A 17,058-nucleotide genomic window follows, 5' to 3' on the forward strand; every position below is an offset into this window, starting at 1 on the left:
ATTGTTAAATAAACATAAAAAATAGAAATCTGTTTTTAAATTATGTATAAAATGAAAACTTAAAATTCTATCAAATTAAAAAGAAGGACACAGGCTATAATACTAGAAATTCCACTGTCATACAGCCCACGACCAAAGTGATATTGGAAAAAGAAAGGGTACTGATGGTTGAGAAATGCAATATTAGCAGTCAAATGGCACTGCAGTGCAATAGGATAACTGCAATGGTAGCTGTAATGTACTGGGTGTGGGTGTTATTATATACAACAGACAGCAATAATGAAAGGAAAATATTATATCTTTATATTTCTCTCCCCATGCAGTAGGAGAAATGCAATATTAGCCAATATTATAAGTAAAATGCATTGATATTATTAGAATAACCAATATTATTAATATAGTAATGCAGTAATAATAGAAAAAGAATGAACATTTTCGTTTACATTTAAAAACGTCATGGCTAACAGTATCAAAAAAAATATCACTAACTTAGATATAGTAATACAGTAATAATAGAAAACCAATGCACAATTTTGTTTACATTTCAAAACGTCATAGCTAACAATATCAAGAAGTATCAAGAAGAATATCCAAATTTATAATTAAATATCGTAATCTCATAAAAATCGCTAAAAAAAAATATCATTGTCATTTCCTTTACTTATACTGCGTTGGACATCAGTTAGAATACCAAAGTACTCAAATGTGTCTAAATTGTCAGATACTTTGAAATCGGCAAAAATGAAACGATTTCAGTACTCCTATGTTATTTACATAAACCTTGGGCAATTCGACAATGCTATAGACTGGTGAAATAGGCACGTTATTTTTTCGTGAAATGCGCACGACTCAATCGTTCTATTCTCTGTCGTTCGGCGTTTCAATTTCCGGTCTCAACTTTGATAAAAAGTGAAGCTTAGCAAATTTTAATAACATTTTTCGTACAAATTAATCTGTCTATTTGTGTGTAATCCGATCAGATAGGTAAGTTTTAAGATAATGCCGACGGTTTACAAAGACTTGGTAACATATTTAAATAGGTTTGTATGTGTTTTGTATTGTTATTATACTTTAACGACTCTACAAAACGATGGTTAAATTTGTTTATGAAATTTTGATACAAGGGTTCGTCTCATTCTTGATGAATAATTTTCGTAAGTTGTGTGCACATGCATTTGTCATAAAAACTCCCAAACTTCGCATCCGCTCGTTTGGTCGTGGGATCGTTGCAGATCAGGTGTAAGCAATAGATATCAACTGGTAGATAAATTTCTCGGTTTCTCGAAGCGTAATTATTTGTCAAAATATTTTTGAAAAATTGGAGGTAAGTTATCAGATTTATCGCATCCAAAAGGTTTAATGCTGGTCCACCAAAAATTAACGCAAAATATACGCAACATTTGCTTTGCCTGTGATAGGGCTAAATTTATCTTCTTAAATTTCTGATGAGCTAATTAAACAATACACCGCTAGCCTCTACTTGAAGGCCCTGTACAATTGACTGCTACTACAAAGGAAGGGTTGAACAATAGAGCAACATGGCGTTCAATTAGAGGTTTTTCGGTAGTTTGGCTGTTAAAGTAACATGAGAAATAATAGAAATAAAATATTGGTTATCCATACTATTCTAATGTTAGTAGATCCCTTATTATATACCTGATGATGATAAACTATATTGTCATACAAATCAATAGCTAGAGTGCACTGGATGCTCATTTGTACAAGCTTTGTATGTTTTACAAAACTAACTAATTTTAAGCAGAATAAAACCCCAGAAATGGCAAGATTGTTGTTGGAGAGAAACCGAAACTGCTATCATTTGTCAAAAAAGCAACAATATTTATCATTTATACAAGCAGTAGATATGCAAAATTTGTACCATTTTATAACATTTGTTGAGACATTTAAGAACAATTTCTTACTAGATGGTTGATAAAATATTAAATTTTGTAGTTACATATTCAGTCAGTAAATTTTTTTGTTTTCCGTCAAAGTTTCTGTAGATTATCTTGTCTGATTATGAACAGCTTAGAAAATTTATTAGGCTGTTAAATCTGTTTTGGAACCATTCACTAGTTAAGATAGATATTTATTTGATGTTTTTCTTTTAATTTTCACCTTCATTTGTTGACCATGTGGCTAACAACTTTGAGTGTGTCTAGTAAAAAACCTTTCTATTTATGCTTTCTAATTTTTTAATAATTTTAGTGAAGTAAAGGAACTAAACAGTACAATAGTATTGCCAAAAAACTTAAAAAGGGCAAAATAAACAATCGTTTGAGTCAAAGATGCATATGGACATGCAAAAATTGATTAGTTTTCCTTGTTATATTATCTATATGTTCATCAAAATACAGTCTATTATTGATCATTGCCAATTTATATGCTTAAGTTATTAGTGTAAAACCCATGAGTTATATTTTGAGATGTTACAAGAATTTATGTTATTCTTTTTGTAATCACAGTTTTAGGTCTTAGTATTTATGTGGAAAACCACCATGAATGCCTGAAAGATGTCAGAAAAATGCTATAAAATTAATAATGTATTCATGGTACTGATATCATTAAGGTTTAAACATTTTAGTCTACTTCTAAGAGTATTTAAAACCTTTTTAAAGTAAGATGTATCCTTTTTTACAAGTACTTTTTTTGTAAAGAAATAATTATCTTTTGATGAATAAAGATTTTACAAAAGTACCCTACTTTACCGTAAATAATAGTTAATGAACCAATTTGTTTTATGTAAGTTTTAAAAACCTTCATAAATGTCTGAGAGATATCAATGAATTGCTACAAAATTAATGATATTGCTTAAATGGTGCTGGTAATATAATATTCAATTTTTTGAATGTTTAATGGTTGGAGTCGTTTTATATGTACTCAAAGCACAAGTATCTCACCATGGTATCATGCTTCAATTCCTACACTATAGCTAATACAAAATCACTTTGTGGAAACTACTTCCTAGAGATCTACCATATTGTAAAATACAGCCAAGTCTTTGCCTTGACATACTTTGGCAGTATTTATAGGCTTTTGATCATAAATTAGCAAATATGTAAACACTCTGATTATCTTCCTAAAAGTTTAACCTTACCCACTTCATAGCTGTGTTCATAATATCTAGAAAGATTCAAAAGCATCATCAAAGCTGATGCCAGCAAAGCAAAAACTGAAAAGCTAGTGTTATTGAAGTATAGTGAAACCAAAGTCATAACCATTATGAATCAACACCGTATTTATTAATAAATAGTTATTGATTTCTGTCAACAGCTTTGAATGCAGCAATAATATTTTTTTTTGGCTATATATAATATAAAATATATAATAATATAAAATATCAGCTTGAATTAAAAACTTTCATTAATTTTTTATCATTTTTTGCTATGAAATGCTGTCAACTTGTTGACAGTACTACACTGATTATTACTTACTTTTATGTTTTATGTTTAATCCAACACTTTAAATATTTGTAGATATGCTACCAAGATATTTGTTTTGAGCAAGTTTTATACTCAGCTTTATAAGTGTATCAGTTAAGAAAATTAGATCGGCTATTGCATGCCTATAATGTTTTGCCAACATTTCTCTGCTGTTTTTGCACAAAAAACACTACATTTCTCATTTGTGGCAAAGAAGGATTTCCAACATAAAAAATAAGAATTTCCTCACACCTAATTCGATTTTCCAAATACATTAACATATATATTGTTGAGGTAATCTCACCACCGTACTATTCAGTGATGTATAAACAGGGTATATTTCTGAATTTAGCAAATTTGCTATGAATTCATCCAAAATTACATGGAAAAGTGCAAACGCAAAATATTTTAAATAGGGCCTACCATTATTTACTATACATTAACAAATTTTCAACATTAGATGGAGGTTATGTTTGGTTTAATAAGGACTAAATCATAGTCATGGGTGATTCAGCAAACGTTAAACTATTTATCCACACAAGTGAGTCTTTTGAGTTCATCTGTCCTTTTTACAAAAGAAATTATGTTTTTGGTTGGTAAGCACTAATACTAGGCAAAATAAAGAAACATGTGTTTATTTTCTTTTTCAAAGTTTTTCTTGACTTTTGCAGTGCTCTGCTTAGACACACAATAAAATAACTCAGTTAGTGTCAAACAACTAGTAGGAGCAATTTAACATCTTCACTCGCGTTTAGCACAAACATCTGTGGTTGGATATAGTACAATATTGATTCATAGACAAGGCTGGACAGTTTGCTGATGAAGCCATTCTAGTCTCAATATCAGTGAACTTTAAAGAAATAGAAATAAAAGGATGAACGTCCCGTTCATATATACCAATTTGTACAAAAATCAACTACACAAGTCCAATTTCCAGTCAGGTGATGTTCATATTAAAACAGAAATATAAAACCAGACAATCGATCTAGTTGAGAGTAATTCACACTTTTACAAGTTTTTTCTCTTCAGTAAAGTAAAAAGGTTTTTTCCCTTTAGGGAGAAGTAACGCAAAAGAAAACAATACAAGTAGCGCAATATTATTGCATCAAATCGATTATGTGTAATTACTTAAATTATACTTACCTAATGACATACCCAACTTAAAATTCTTTTTTATCAAAAACTATAGTGTTCATTTTTTAATTAATATTTTGTGAACGTTATAGTAAATTATATTTATTCTTAAAAATGTGTTGCGAACAAATATCAACAATTTTTTTTCACTTCAGCGACTTATTAAAGTAGGGATGATTATGATATTCGTTAATAATTTTTAGGCAGTGTGAATAATTTCTGGCATTAAATGGTTTATTTTGCCATGTGCAGAAGGTTTTATCACGTTTAAGTCAGCATACAAGTAAATCTTTGTTGTTATTCTCATGTCCTATTTTGAGAAGAAAAATGTTATCCCATTGCCAAGTAGGCAGGCATTCAATCATGTCACAAGAATTTATGTTTCTTTCTATAATCACAGTTTTTAGATCTTAGTATTGATGAGGTTAAATTAATGCTATGAAAAAAGCAAATTAACTGTAATATACTAACAGTGTGATTAAGCTGAATAAATATACCAAAGATACCTTTGCGGATAAGTTCAAATAGTAAATTAATACACAGACTCCAGTTAGTTTTATGTGAAGTCACAAAGTAATTTTTATATGTTTAACTCACGAGTTCTAAATAAAGCCTTAGTTATGTATGTTTATTGTTTATCAAAAAAATTTATCATTGTTATTATTATATAATTTATAAATTACAAACTAAGTAAAACTTTGACCAATTGGTAAACGGCGCCAAATTTGACACACATATGTAACAATGTAATTGAGAATGGCTGTTCAAGTAAATTTGAAGTTGTAATGAGGCAAGTGATATTATTAATAATCTTTGTTACAGTTTTGAATATTTTATCTAAAGCCTATATGTATTTTAAATCAATATTATATAGTGTTTATGTAGACAAAATGAGAAAAATGAACAAGAAAGTTTATATTTGGTGAACTTATGGATTCATGTTCATTTTAAATTTTACCACAATGGTAAGGCTTTTTTTTATAAAAATTAACCAATTCAAAAGATTTATATGTAACTAGAATTTGAAGCTAAAAATTTAAACTACTCAAATTTTAAAAGCGTAAAAGCAATTAGCTTCTAATTAAATAGATCCAAATAGTTAAACATAACATAATTAAAGTCAAGCAAAAAAGTATAGTGTAAGTAAAAGTTAAGGTTGTGCTGTGTTTTAAATAGCTTTTTAAAATCTGGTGAGACATATTAAGTTACCTATTTGGCATCACAAAAAAGCCATCAGTACCAAAAGTGCACTACAAACATGCACTAATTTCCGTTTATAAGTAGATATAAGTGAATTTAAAAATCTTGTCAGAAATGATCACTGCATAATATTAAAAATTGAAAAATATTGAAAATAAAAGCATATCACTGATGAACAATATATAGGCAAATTAGTGCCTATATATTATAGCCAGTGTTCTCTGTTGTTTTTGCAAGTAGAACTGCACCAGTCTATTATTTTCAGCGAAAAAGAAATCTAGCATAAAAAGTAAGAATTTCCTCACACCTAATACAATTGGCCAAATACAATACAATCTTTATTGTTGAGGTAACCTCATCACCATACTATTCAGCGATGCATAAACAGGATTGTCATGCAAGTGCCAAGTATTATTGGTACTTTGCCAACAAACATTATGCTTATTAGCTAAAGCTTTATACAAGCTAATATTATATAGTACTGTAGCTATTAATAATGCTTGTAGCTTTTTACAAAGCTTTTCTATGACCAAACATATAAATACTTGGGTTTTCTGTTATCAAATCAGTTGTCTCTGGAGTGTGCAATAAACCACATTTCTCTAATTTAATACTCTATTTGATTGCTTCTGTGCAGAAACATAACAGAAGCTAATTGGCGACAAGGATTTCTCTTTGGAACAGTTACAAAGAGTTTTGTTCAGATTTTATCATTGATAAAATCGATACAAAGAGTTCTAGTTTATTACAAGAGTAACTGTTCAAAATTGCACCACTACAATGACAGAAGTAGCAGACCTGATCAAGCTAATGCAGAAGCAGCAGGAGGACCAGAGACAGCAGCAAGAGGAATACAGACGTCAGCAAGAAGAGCATAGACAACAGCTAGATGAAAGAATGGAGGAGAATAAGAAACTGATGGAGCTACTACTACAAAACCTACAACGGAAACAAGAAACAGCTGCAACCGCTGTTCCAGCCTTCCCAGGTTTTGACCCAACAGCAGAGCTACTAACAGATTACATAGACAGATTCAACACCTTCATTGCAGCAAATTCTATTCATCAAGACAAGATTGCTGGCACTTTTCTCACCAACCAACAGCCTACACTCTACAAGCAGCTTAGTAATATGGCAGCTCAGCTTTCAACACCCAAGCAGATCAACGACCTCAACATGGATGAAATACTGGAATTTCTCAAAGACCAGTATGACCCTAAGCGCTTCATTGTTAGAGAGCGTTACAAGTATTGGAGTGACATGCAGAGGAAACCTGGAGAAACTATTCAAGAGTTAGCTGCCAGAATTCGTCAAGATGCAACTACATGTGCCTTCATAGACATTACAGATCCATTAGATGAGGCTCTCAGAACAAGATTTATCTGCTCTGTAAACAATGAAGCAGTTCTCAAATCTCTCTTCAAGGTCAAGGACAATGAACTCAACTTCAACAAAGCTATACAGGTAGCACAGGAAACAGAAGAAGCAGCTAAAGTTGCCAAAGAGACAGTTTATGGAAACTCGTCTAAAGTCAACAAGGTTGCTCAACAGAAATCAAGATACAAACCACTCCAGAAAAACAACTCTACACCTGACAAGCAGAAGGAAGGAAAGCTATGCTACAGATGTGACCGAACTAACCATACAGCGGATGACTGCAGATTCAAAGCAGCCACCTGCAACTTTTGTTCTAAACAAGGTCACATAGAAAGAGCATGCAAGAAAAAGAAATCATCTGCAGCAGGAAAACCAGTAAAGATGATAGAATGCACATCAACCAAGATGGTGAAACTTGCTGAAAACATCAAACTGGAGGGAGACAACTTCACACTTGAACTGGACACTGGAGCTTGTGACAACTTCATCTGTAAATCAATATGGGAGAAGCTAGGAAAGCCAAACCTAAAACCTACTACAGTTAACTACAAATCAGCCTCAGGACATCTCATAGAGACGCTTGGCAGATGTGAGCTAACTGCCCAATTGGATGCACAGAAAGAAGTCAGACTACCATTTGTGATTAGTGCTGTACAAGATCTCAACCTACTAGGAAGAACTGCTATACAGCAACTAGGCATCTCTATTGATGACAAGCTACAACAGAACCTTGTATCAACAATCACAGAGAACCAGCCAGATGGGAGGTTACAAATCAAGAGTAAGGAGATGTGCAAAGAATTTCCAGAAATATTCAAAGACGAGCTAGGATGTCTCAAGAACTTTGAACTAGAGATAAACTTCAAACCTTCAACAAAGCCAGTCTTCTGCCAACCCAGACCAGTTCCTATTGCCTTGACAGAAGAACTCAACCAAGCATACGAAGCAGGTGTAGCTAAAGGCATATGGGAACCAACTCAATTCAACCAGTATGGAACACCAGTTGTACCTGTACGCAAATCTACAACAGGTCAAGCTGCAGGGAAAATCAGAGTATGTGGAGACTACTCCAAGACTAACAATAATCAGCTAGAAACACATAGGAAACCTATCCCACTACCAGAAGATCTAATCAGAAAACTAGGTGGAGGCTATTGCTACACAAAGATTGATTTAGCAGATGCCTACAATCAAATATTGTTGGCACCAGAAAGTCAACGACGACTAGCACTATCAACACACCGAGGAGTACTACTACAGAAGAGGTTGCCCTTTGGCATAAGCTCAGCACCAGGGTATTTTCAAGAAATCATGGAGCAACTGACACAAGACCTCCCAGGAGTAGCAGTATACCTAGATGATATACTAGTGAGTGGAGCCAATGCAGAGAGCCATCTACAAAACTTACGTCAACTTCTTCAAAGATTAGAAGAAAGAGGGCTCAGATGTAGAAAAGACAAGTGCTGTTTTGCTCAACCGACAGTAGAGTATCTGGGACACAAACTCACTTCAAAGGGAATCACTAAAGGAAAGAAGGCAGATGCAGTACAACAGATGCCAGTCCCAACAGACTTAACTCAGCTAAGATCTTTCTTAGGAGCTACACAATTCTACAGCAAGTTCATACCCAATCTGTCACAACTCACAGGACCATTGCATAAACTGACACGCAAAGGAGAGACCTAGAAGTGGGGCACTGAACAAGAAAAGAGCTTCAACAAACTGAAAGATATGCTATCAACTGATAGTGTCTTAGCACACTTCAACGCAGATCTTGACATTGGAATCTCATGTGATGCTTCAGAAACAGGATACTCTTCCAGTCAGCTGCTGAATGGAAGACAGATGAGATGCAAGATTGACACCCTATTGCCATCACCCGCACACATAGCACAGTTTCATCAATCATGAGAAGTCAACCGATCTGCAGAAAAGACAGTTAGCAAGATACACAGCTACAATCTTGGAGCACCATGCTATGCCTTGTATCATGGACCTAGACGCAACAGACAACCTAGATGGGTTCCAGCCATTGTTACTAAGATATATGGAACTCGTAGTCTCAATGTCAAAGTGGTACCAAAGGGACCTACTTGGAGAAGACATGTTGAACAACTCAGACCAAGATACTCAACAGAAGAAGATCAAGACCCTGGAGATAAACCTGATATAACAGAGGAGACAAAACTGCAACTACCAGCCCCTACAACTGTAACAGAGCAACCTCCGTCTAGAAGAAGACCACGCAACCCTCGTCTACCTGATGGAGATGAGTATAGCAGAGACAAACCCCGAAGGTCTAAGAGAACCAGAAAGAACCTTTAGCTTAGTGAGGAGGTGTCATGCAAGTGCCAAGTATTATTGGTACTTTGCCAACAAACATTATGCTTATTAGCTAAAGCTTTATACAAGGTAATATTATATAGTACTGTAGCTATTAATAATGCTTGTAGCTTTTTACAAAGCTTTTCTATGACCAAACATATAAATACTTGGGTTTTCTGTTATCAAATCAGTGGTCTCTGGAGTGTGCAATAAACCACATTTCTCTAATTTAATACTCTATTTGATTGCTTCTGTGCAGAAACATAACAAGGATACCCTTCCAAATTAGAGCTAAAAGATTGGAGCTAAAAAGCTTCCAAAAAAATGCTAAAGCAAAAGATGTTGAATACTGTATTTAACCATACATTAGCAAATTAGCTTACGGAATCGCAGATCAGGAGCCTAATGTGAGCAAACTCACGGGTTTATTAATATTTGTGATATAAAAGTTATACTGATTGTTGCAAAACGTGTATGCAAAATGCCCTTGCACCAATTGATTACAAAATATTCAAGATTCTGTACATTTATTTGGTGTTCATAGCAAAATCCTGGCAATCGATCACAGCTAAGATGCGTTATTTGATTTACATGTACAATATTAGCTTGGCAAAATTATCTTCTGTACTATTACCCCTCTGCTCATAATCTTATAGTAAGAAGTTTTGTTGAATGGTTTTTTATTTGGTAGCTAATACAAACATAAATAAATCTGATAGATTTAACTAGTTGCAACTAAAAATATACTTTGCATGGTAAAGTAACATAATCAATAATACAAAGAAAAAATAATCATCCATACTCGTATATTGCTAGTAGATGCTTTATTATATACCAGCTGATGGTAAAGTATGTTTTCATACAAATACATCGTTAAACTAAATATGCATTTGTAAAATTTTGATCTATATTTACAAAACTAACTTAACTTAAGCTTTGTAGAAACTACAATAACAAAAAGTATTGCTAAGATTAGGGAGAGACAAAACTTACTATCATTGGTCGAAAAACAACAATATATGTACGTATATACATGGAACTTATGTTAGCAAAACAATGAGTGTATACTTAGTATTATTTAAGTATTATGAAAACAAAGTTATAATCCAAAAGAATTAACCCCATATTTATGATTAAATAATTTTTGAACCGGGTCACCAGCTTTCAATGCAGTAATAATTTCTTTCCGCTAAATATCAGCTGCAGTTCTAAACTATCAGTAATTGTTTATAATTGTTTGCTATGAAATGTATTCAACTTGATGACACTACTACTGATTACCAATTATTTTCATGTTTAATGTTTAATCCAACAATTTAAACATGTGTAGATACGCTACAAAGATATTTGATTCTTGAACAAGTTTGAAACTCAGCTTTATAAATGTATCAATCAAAAAAGTATATCGGCTAATTCATGCTTATAATCTTTAGCCGACATATCTCGGCTGTTTTTGCACCAAGACCACCACAATTTCTCATCTGTGGAAAATAAAGAATCTCAACATAAAAAACAAGAAATTGCTCACACCCAATATAAATTGCCAGATACAAAACCATCTTCATTGTTGAGGTAAACTCGCCACTGTACCAGTCCATGATTTATAAACAGGATATCCTCCTCAATTAAAGCCATATCAATAACAACTTACTACGTATTGATTAAAATTTATACATGAAAGTGCAAAAGCAAAATATTTCAGATACAATACTTTACTATCTAAAAACTAATTTCTAATATTAGACAGAGTATTTGATTGATTTAACAATTACTAAACCTTAGTTATGATTGCATCAGCAAAAGTTACCCTATTTCTCCAAACAAGTGAATTTTTCGAATTAAACTGTCCTTTTTTACAAAGTATTTATATTTTTTTGACAAGCAAAAATTTTATATGAAATATAGAAAACCTGTGCTCATTTTGCTTTTCAAAGTTTTTCTTAACTTTCATAGTGCTCTGCTTAGACACACGATAAAAGAACACAGTTAGTCTCAAACTACCGGTAGGAGCAATTTAACATCCTCACTTACGTTTATACAAGCAGTAATTTGTACACTTTGTACATTTTCTACCGCCTTTTGAGAAATTTAGGGACAAGCTCTTGCCAGATAGATAAGGACTTATCTAGTTCTTTTGTTTAATATTCAGAGAGCGAATTCTCTTGTTTCCTGTCAGCATCTCTATAGATTATCATGTCTGACTATGAGCAGTTTAGGAAATTTATTAGGTTATCAAATCTGTTTTAGAGTCATTTTCTGGTTAAGACATATATTATCGTGGTGTGCTTGTTTCAACTTCTGTATTTTTCTAGGACCATGTGGCAAACAACTTCCAGTATGTATAGGGGAAATCATTTTGATTTATACTCTCTAGTTTTTAATAATTCTAATGAAAACGAGAGAGAAAACGGTAAATGAGTAATGCAAAATGGGCCTACAAATGTTAAAAAATTCAATCTTTTTTGTCAAAAATACATATGAATATGCAAAAAATAATTATCTTTCTTGGCTCCATTCTTTGTATGCTCATCAAGCTACAATCTATTATTGATTGGTGCAGGTTTATGCTTAAATTATTTGTGAAACACTTGCAAGATATACTTCGACATCTTAAAAGGATTGATATTGTTTTCTTTGTAATCTCAGTTTTTAGTTTTACTGGGTTATATTGTTGCTACCAAAGGGCAAACTAATTTTATAATACTAACAGTGTAATTAGGCCAAATAGAAATACTAACTAGAAATTCTCCTGTCATACAGCCCACAACCAAATTGATATTGGAAAAAAGGGTACTGATGGTTAAAAGATGCAATATTAGCAGTCCAATGGCAGTGCAGTGCAATAGGATAACTGCAATAGTAGCTGTAATGTACTGGTTGTGGGTGTTATTATGTACAACAAACAGCAATAATGAAAGGAAAATGTTATATGTTTATATCTCTCGCCCTGCAATGGGAGAAATGCAATACCAGAAGTAAAATGCACTGATATTATTAGAATAACCAATATTATTAATATAGTAATACAGTAATAATAGAAAACCAATGCACAATTTGGTTTACATTTCAAAACGTCATAGCTAACAGTATCAAGAAGTTGTGATATTTATATAAATTTTTAGAAACTCTATTTAACAAAAATATTTAGAAAAAATAATAACAGTAACATATTGCCCATCATCGATGTCGTTAGTGTGACTATAACACTTCAATAAGTCTTCCAAACTTATAATTAAATATTGTAATAATCTCATAAGAGTCGTTAGAAAAAAATAACATTATCATTTCTTTTACTTTCACAGCTTTGGACATCAGTTAGAACACCAAAGTGCTCAAAAGTGTCCAAAATGTCAGTTACTTTAAAATCGACAAAAAAGAAATGATTATACTTCAGTACTTATATTATAATTACAGAAACTTTTGGCAATTCGACAATGCTATAGACTGATGAAATTTGCACGTTTTTGTTTTGTGAAATGCGCACGACTTAATGGTTCTATTTTCTGTCGCTCTACGTTTGGTTTGCCGGTCTCAATTTTGATAAAAATAAGGCTTGGAAAGTTTTAACAACAATTTTCGGCCAAATTAATCTGTCTATTTGTGTATAATCCGATCAGATGAGTAAGATTTAAGATATTGTCGACAATTTACAAAAAATTGGTAGCATATTTAAATTGGCTTATATGTTTTTGTATTGTTATTATACTTAAACGACTCCATTGAAAAATGGTTAAATTTGTTGATGAGATTTTTGTACAAGGGTTTGCGACGTTGTTGATGAATAATTTTTGTGAGTTGTGTGCAAATGCATTCATCATAAAACTCTCAAACATTTGCTCCGCTCGTGTTTCGTCGTGGGATTATACATGCACATATAAGACAGAATAATAAATGTGACCCCGGCCGTCAGAATGTACAATCATGCGGTAATTGGATTGTTCACAATAGTGCGCTAAGCATGCTTTACGCTATCGCATGACTCACCGTCATTATTTTAGTAAACAGTGGTTTATAGTGCAATCAACCCACTCTTTTACATGGTCTTGTTCGTTTTTGTGTCTGACCAATCATAAAGCCAGAATTGCCATTTAGCTATACCCATATAGGTGGTTGCTATGAAATTTTTCATAATCCAGGATCTTAACTATAGGCTCCAACTGTGGGTGTGTGTATGTATGTGGCTGTTTCCTGTATAAACGCCTCGGGCTAGAACAAAATGAAACCATTGCAAAAAATAGGGCTAGTTGATGCTATTAATTTAGATGAGTATTTATACTTAGAATCTGAGTCAGCTGCCTCAAATCATATTGAAAGTGATGATGAGGATTGTGACAATAGGGGAACTTTATAAATACAGCTGTTTACGCAATATGTGGCTACTAACAATAATGAGAGTAATAACCATCATCCTAATGAATTAATGAAATTACCGAGAATAACGATCAGCCTATCACTGCTGATAACATTCCTATTCTAGCATTTGACATAAAACTAATATGTGGATGCAGATGCAGGGAATTCTGCGTTAGTTTTATGTCATCTAAACAAATAGGCCTCATTAGAACTGTGTATCAAGTATTACTAAAGGAAACATAGGATATGGTTGTGTTTGGGGAAATTGCCACTAACATAACAAGCAAACCCTTTCAATGCACTACAATAAATCCCTGCAACGTACTCTGTGCTACACTGTGTGAGTGTTAAACTACATAAAAAGAGCTCTAGATTGAATGGTCTTGATGAGTTGGGTTGATATTTCCACACCCTCATGCCCCCTGTTGTCACTTTTCGTTGATCTTACCATGACCTTCTGTATATGTGAACAATTCTGATTACATTTCCAACACTTTATTAAGTCGTTGGACTGTCTTTATATGCAGTCATAGCAATATAGCTTGATGAGAAGTGCCCAGTTTGAACGATATTCTTTTAATGAAAATCTCCAGGACAGTGAGCCTTTAGCCACATACATTGTTAGCCTTACCATGACCTTTGGGAGGTCAACCGCTAATGAAATTTGAATAAAAATGCAGGCATCATCTTTTTCAGGGTTTTATAGTGGAGATTGCTAGGCACCATCAAAATTGGTTGAGATTAACTGGTCGCTTGCTATGGCATTTTGATTTTTAAACAAATACCACGATTTACGATTCATGAATCACCAACTTTATCTTGCTTAAATTCAAAACAACAGTTTTGGTTATTCACGAGACCTTCTCTACCAAATTTTGCTTAACCTAGGCATAGTTAATCCAATTTTAAAAATTTAAATTGCATAAAAGTTTTCAGAATTTGCCGATTTTAAATTTTTGAGTAACTCAAAAATGTGGTTTTAGTACAATTGTACATTCTGACTGCCTGGGTCACAAATTAGGACACGAAAATAGGTAGACGTACAGTAGGCATGAAGTAGAACTCATCAAGGAATTTTCAGCTAGTTTTATGTAAAGTCACAAAGTTCTTTTTATAGGTTTAACTCGAGAGTTCCAAATATAATCTAGTGGTTTTTTGTTAATCGGGTTTCATTGAAAATTGTTATAAGTGTTATTATCATATCGTTTATAAATTACTATTAAATAAAAATATAACTAAATGGTAAAACTACTAAAAATTTAACCCATATGAAATAACGTAACTGAGAATGATTTTCATGTAAATTTAAAACTCTAGTAATGCAAGTCATATTGCTTTTATTCTTTGTTACTGCTTTAAGAGTTTTGCTAAAGTTTTTATACATTTTATACAATATTTTATATATTTAAACAAAATACTATATAATGTTTATGTAGAGAAAATAAGTAAATATAGCCAAAACAACATTTACTTGGGCAACTTCCGAATTCATGTTTATTTTCTATTTTATAAAGGTTTACCTACCTGCATGAAAATTCACAGGCTCAAAGAAATTATGCGTTATTAGACTTTGAAGGTAAAATATAAACTTCTGAAAGTTTAAAAACTAGAACGCTATCATGAAATTGTTAAATATATCTAAATAGGTAAACATAGAATAATTATACGTTAGCGGAAGAGGAAGGTGGAAATAAAAGTTAAGAATGTGGTGTGGTCGCAAATAGCTTTTTAAAGTCTTATAAGAAATATAACAATACCTACTTAGCATTTTTTTAAACCAACCAGTATTGAAAGTCCAATACAAACAAGCACTTAGCTGCAGTGAGTAAATAAGTGGAGTTGCTTTATCATATTTATTGAAGTTCAAAGTACGTATAAATCTTGACAAAAATGGGCACTGCGTAATTATAAAATAGACACAGAAATATAAGCATAATCTTAATGAGCAATCTATAAGCATATTAGCGCCTATGGACTTTAGCCAGAGTTTTTCTGTTGTTTTTGTAAATGAGAACTGCAGCATTTTATTATTTGCAGCCAAAATGTTTTTAGCATGAAAAATAAGGATTTCCTCACACCTAATATAATTCCCCAGATACAATACCATATTTATTGTTGAGGTAAACTTACCACCCTTCCATTCAGTGATGCATAAACATGATATCCTCATAAGTTAGAGCCATATCAATAATATTTCGCCATCATTTTATTGAGACATGCATGGGAAAACGCAAAAGTGAAAAATTTGGAATACTGTAATTTGCTACACAATAACAAATTTGCAACATTTTTATAGTTGTCATCTGTCCTTTTGCCACAAGTAGTTATATTTTCATTTGACAAGCAAAAGTCTTTTGTATAATAAATAAAACATCTGTGTCATTTTTTTCCAAGGTTTTTCCTAAATTTCTCAGTGCTCTGTTCAAACACACAAGAAAATAACTCAGTTGGTCTCAAGCTACTATTAGGATATATTTGATACCCTCACTTATGTTTGGTACCAAATCTGCGGTTGAATATAGTACATTATTGGTTCATACACAAGGCTGGATAGCTTGCTGATGAAGTCATGCTGGTCTACCCTATTTGCAAACTCTTGAAATATCAAAAGAATCAGTTAGGCTATAAAATTTGTCTTCTCTTGCCAAGTGCTCTTTGACTTTATTATTTTTAACGGCTCAACTAATAGCAGAAATTAAAAAAGTGCATTTAGAAAAAAACACTAAGGTATTGCATTCAAATATGGTTCAAATTTTACTACACTCATATTTGAATTGATTAGAGGTCAGAGCTCGATGACTGGTGAGCAACAGAAAGTTATGCTAGTAGATGTGCCATCTCAACAAAATCACTCAGAACACTATATACCTCATGACTTCGTACTAATTTACTTCTATTGCCTTGTGTTAAATTTAAAATTTTTGTAAAAAAATTATTAAATATTTTAGTATTTTTCTAATTTCTTTATCAAGAGATAAGGCACCAATTTATGAATAATTCTTCTGTGTTCATCCATTTACTTTTATTGTATAGCATTTTTATGACTTGAAAAACTTTTGCAAACGTCATCCAAATCTTCAGAAGTTACTGATTTTAAATCTTTAAATAACTCAAAAATATGGTTTTAGCCGGATTTTACATTCTGACGGCCTGGGTCACAATTGTAAGTTAAACCCATACAAGGTAGACATCTACGTAACAAGGATTTTTATAAGATAGCAATTAATTCATTCCCCTATAGTAGACT

Source organism: Watersipora subatra, chromosome 7 (assembly GCF_963576615.1).
Source record: "Watersipora subatra chromosome 7, tzWatSuba1.1, whole genome shotgun sequence".
Lineage (NCBI taxonomy): Eukaryota > Metazoa > Bryozoa > Gymnolaemata > Cheilostomatida > Watersiporidae > Watersipora > Watersipora subatra.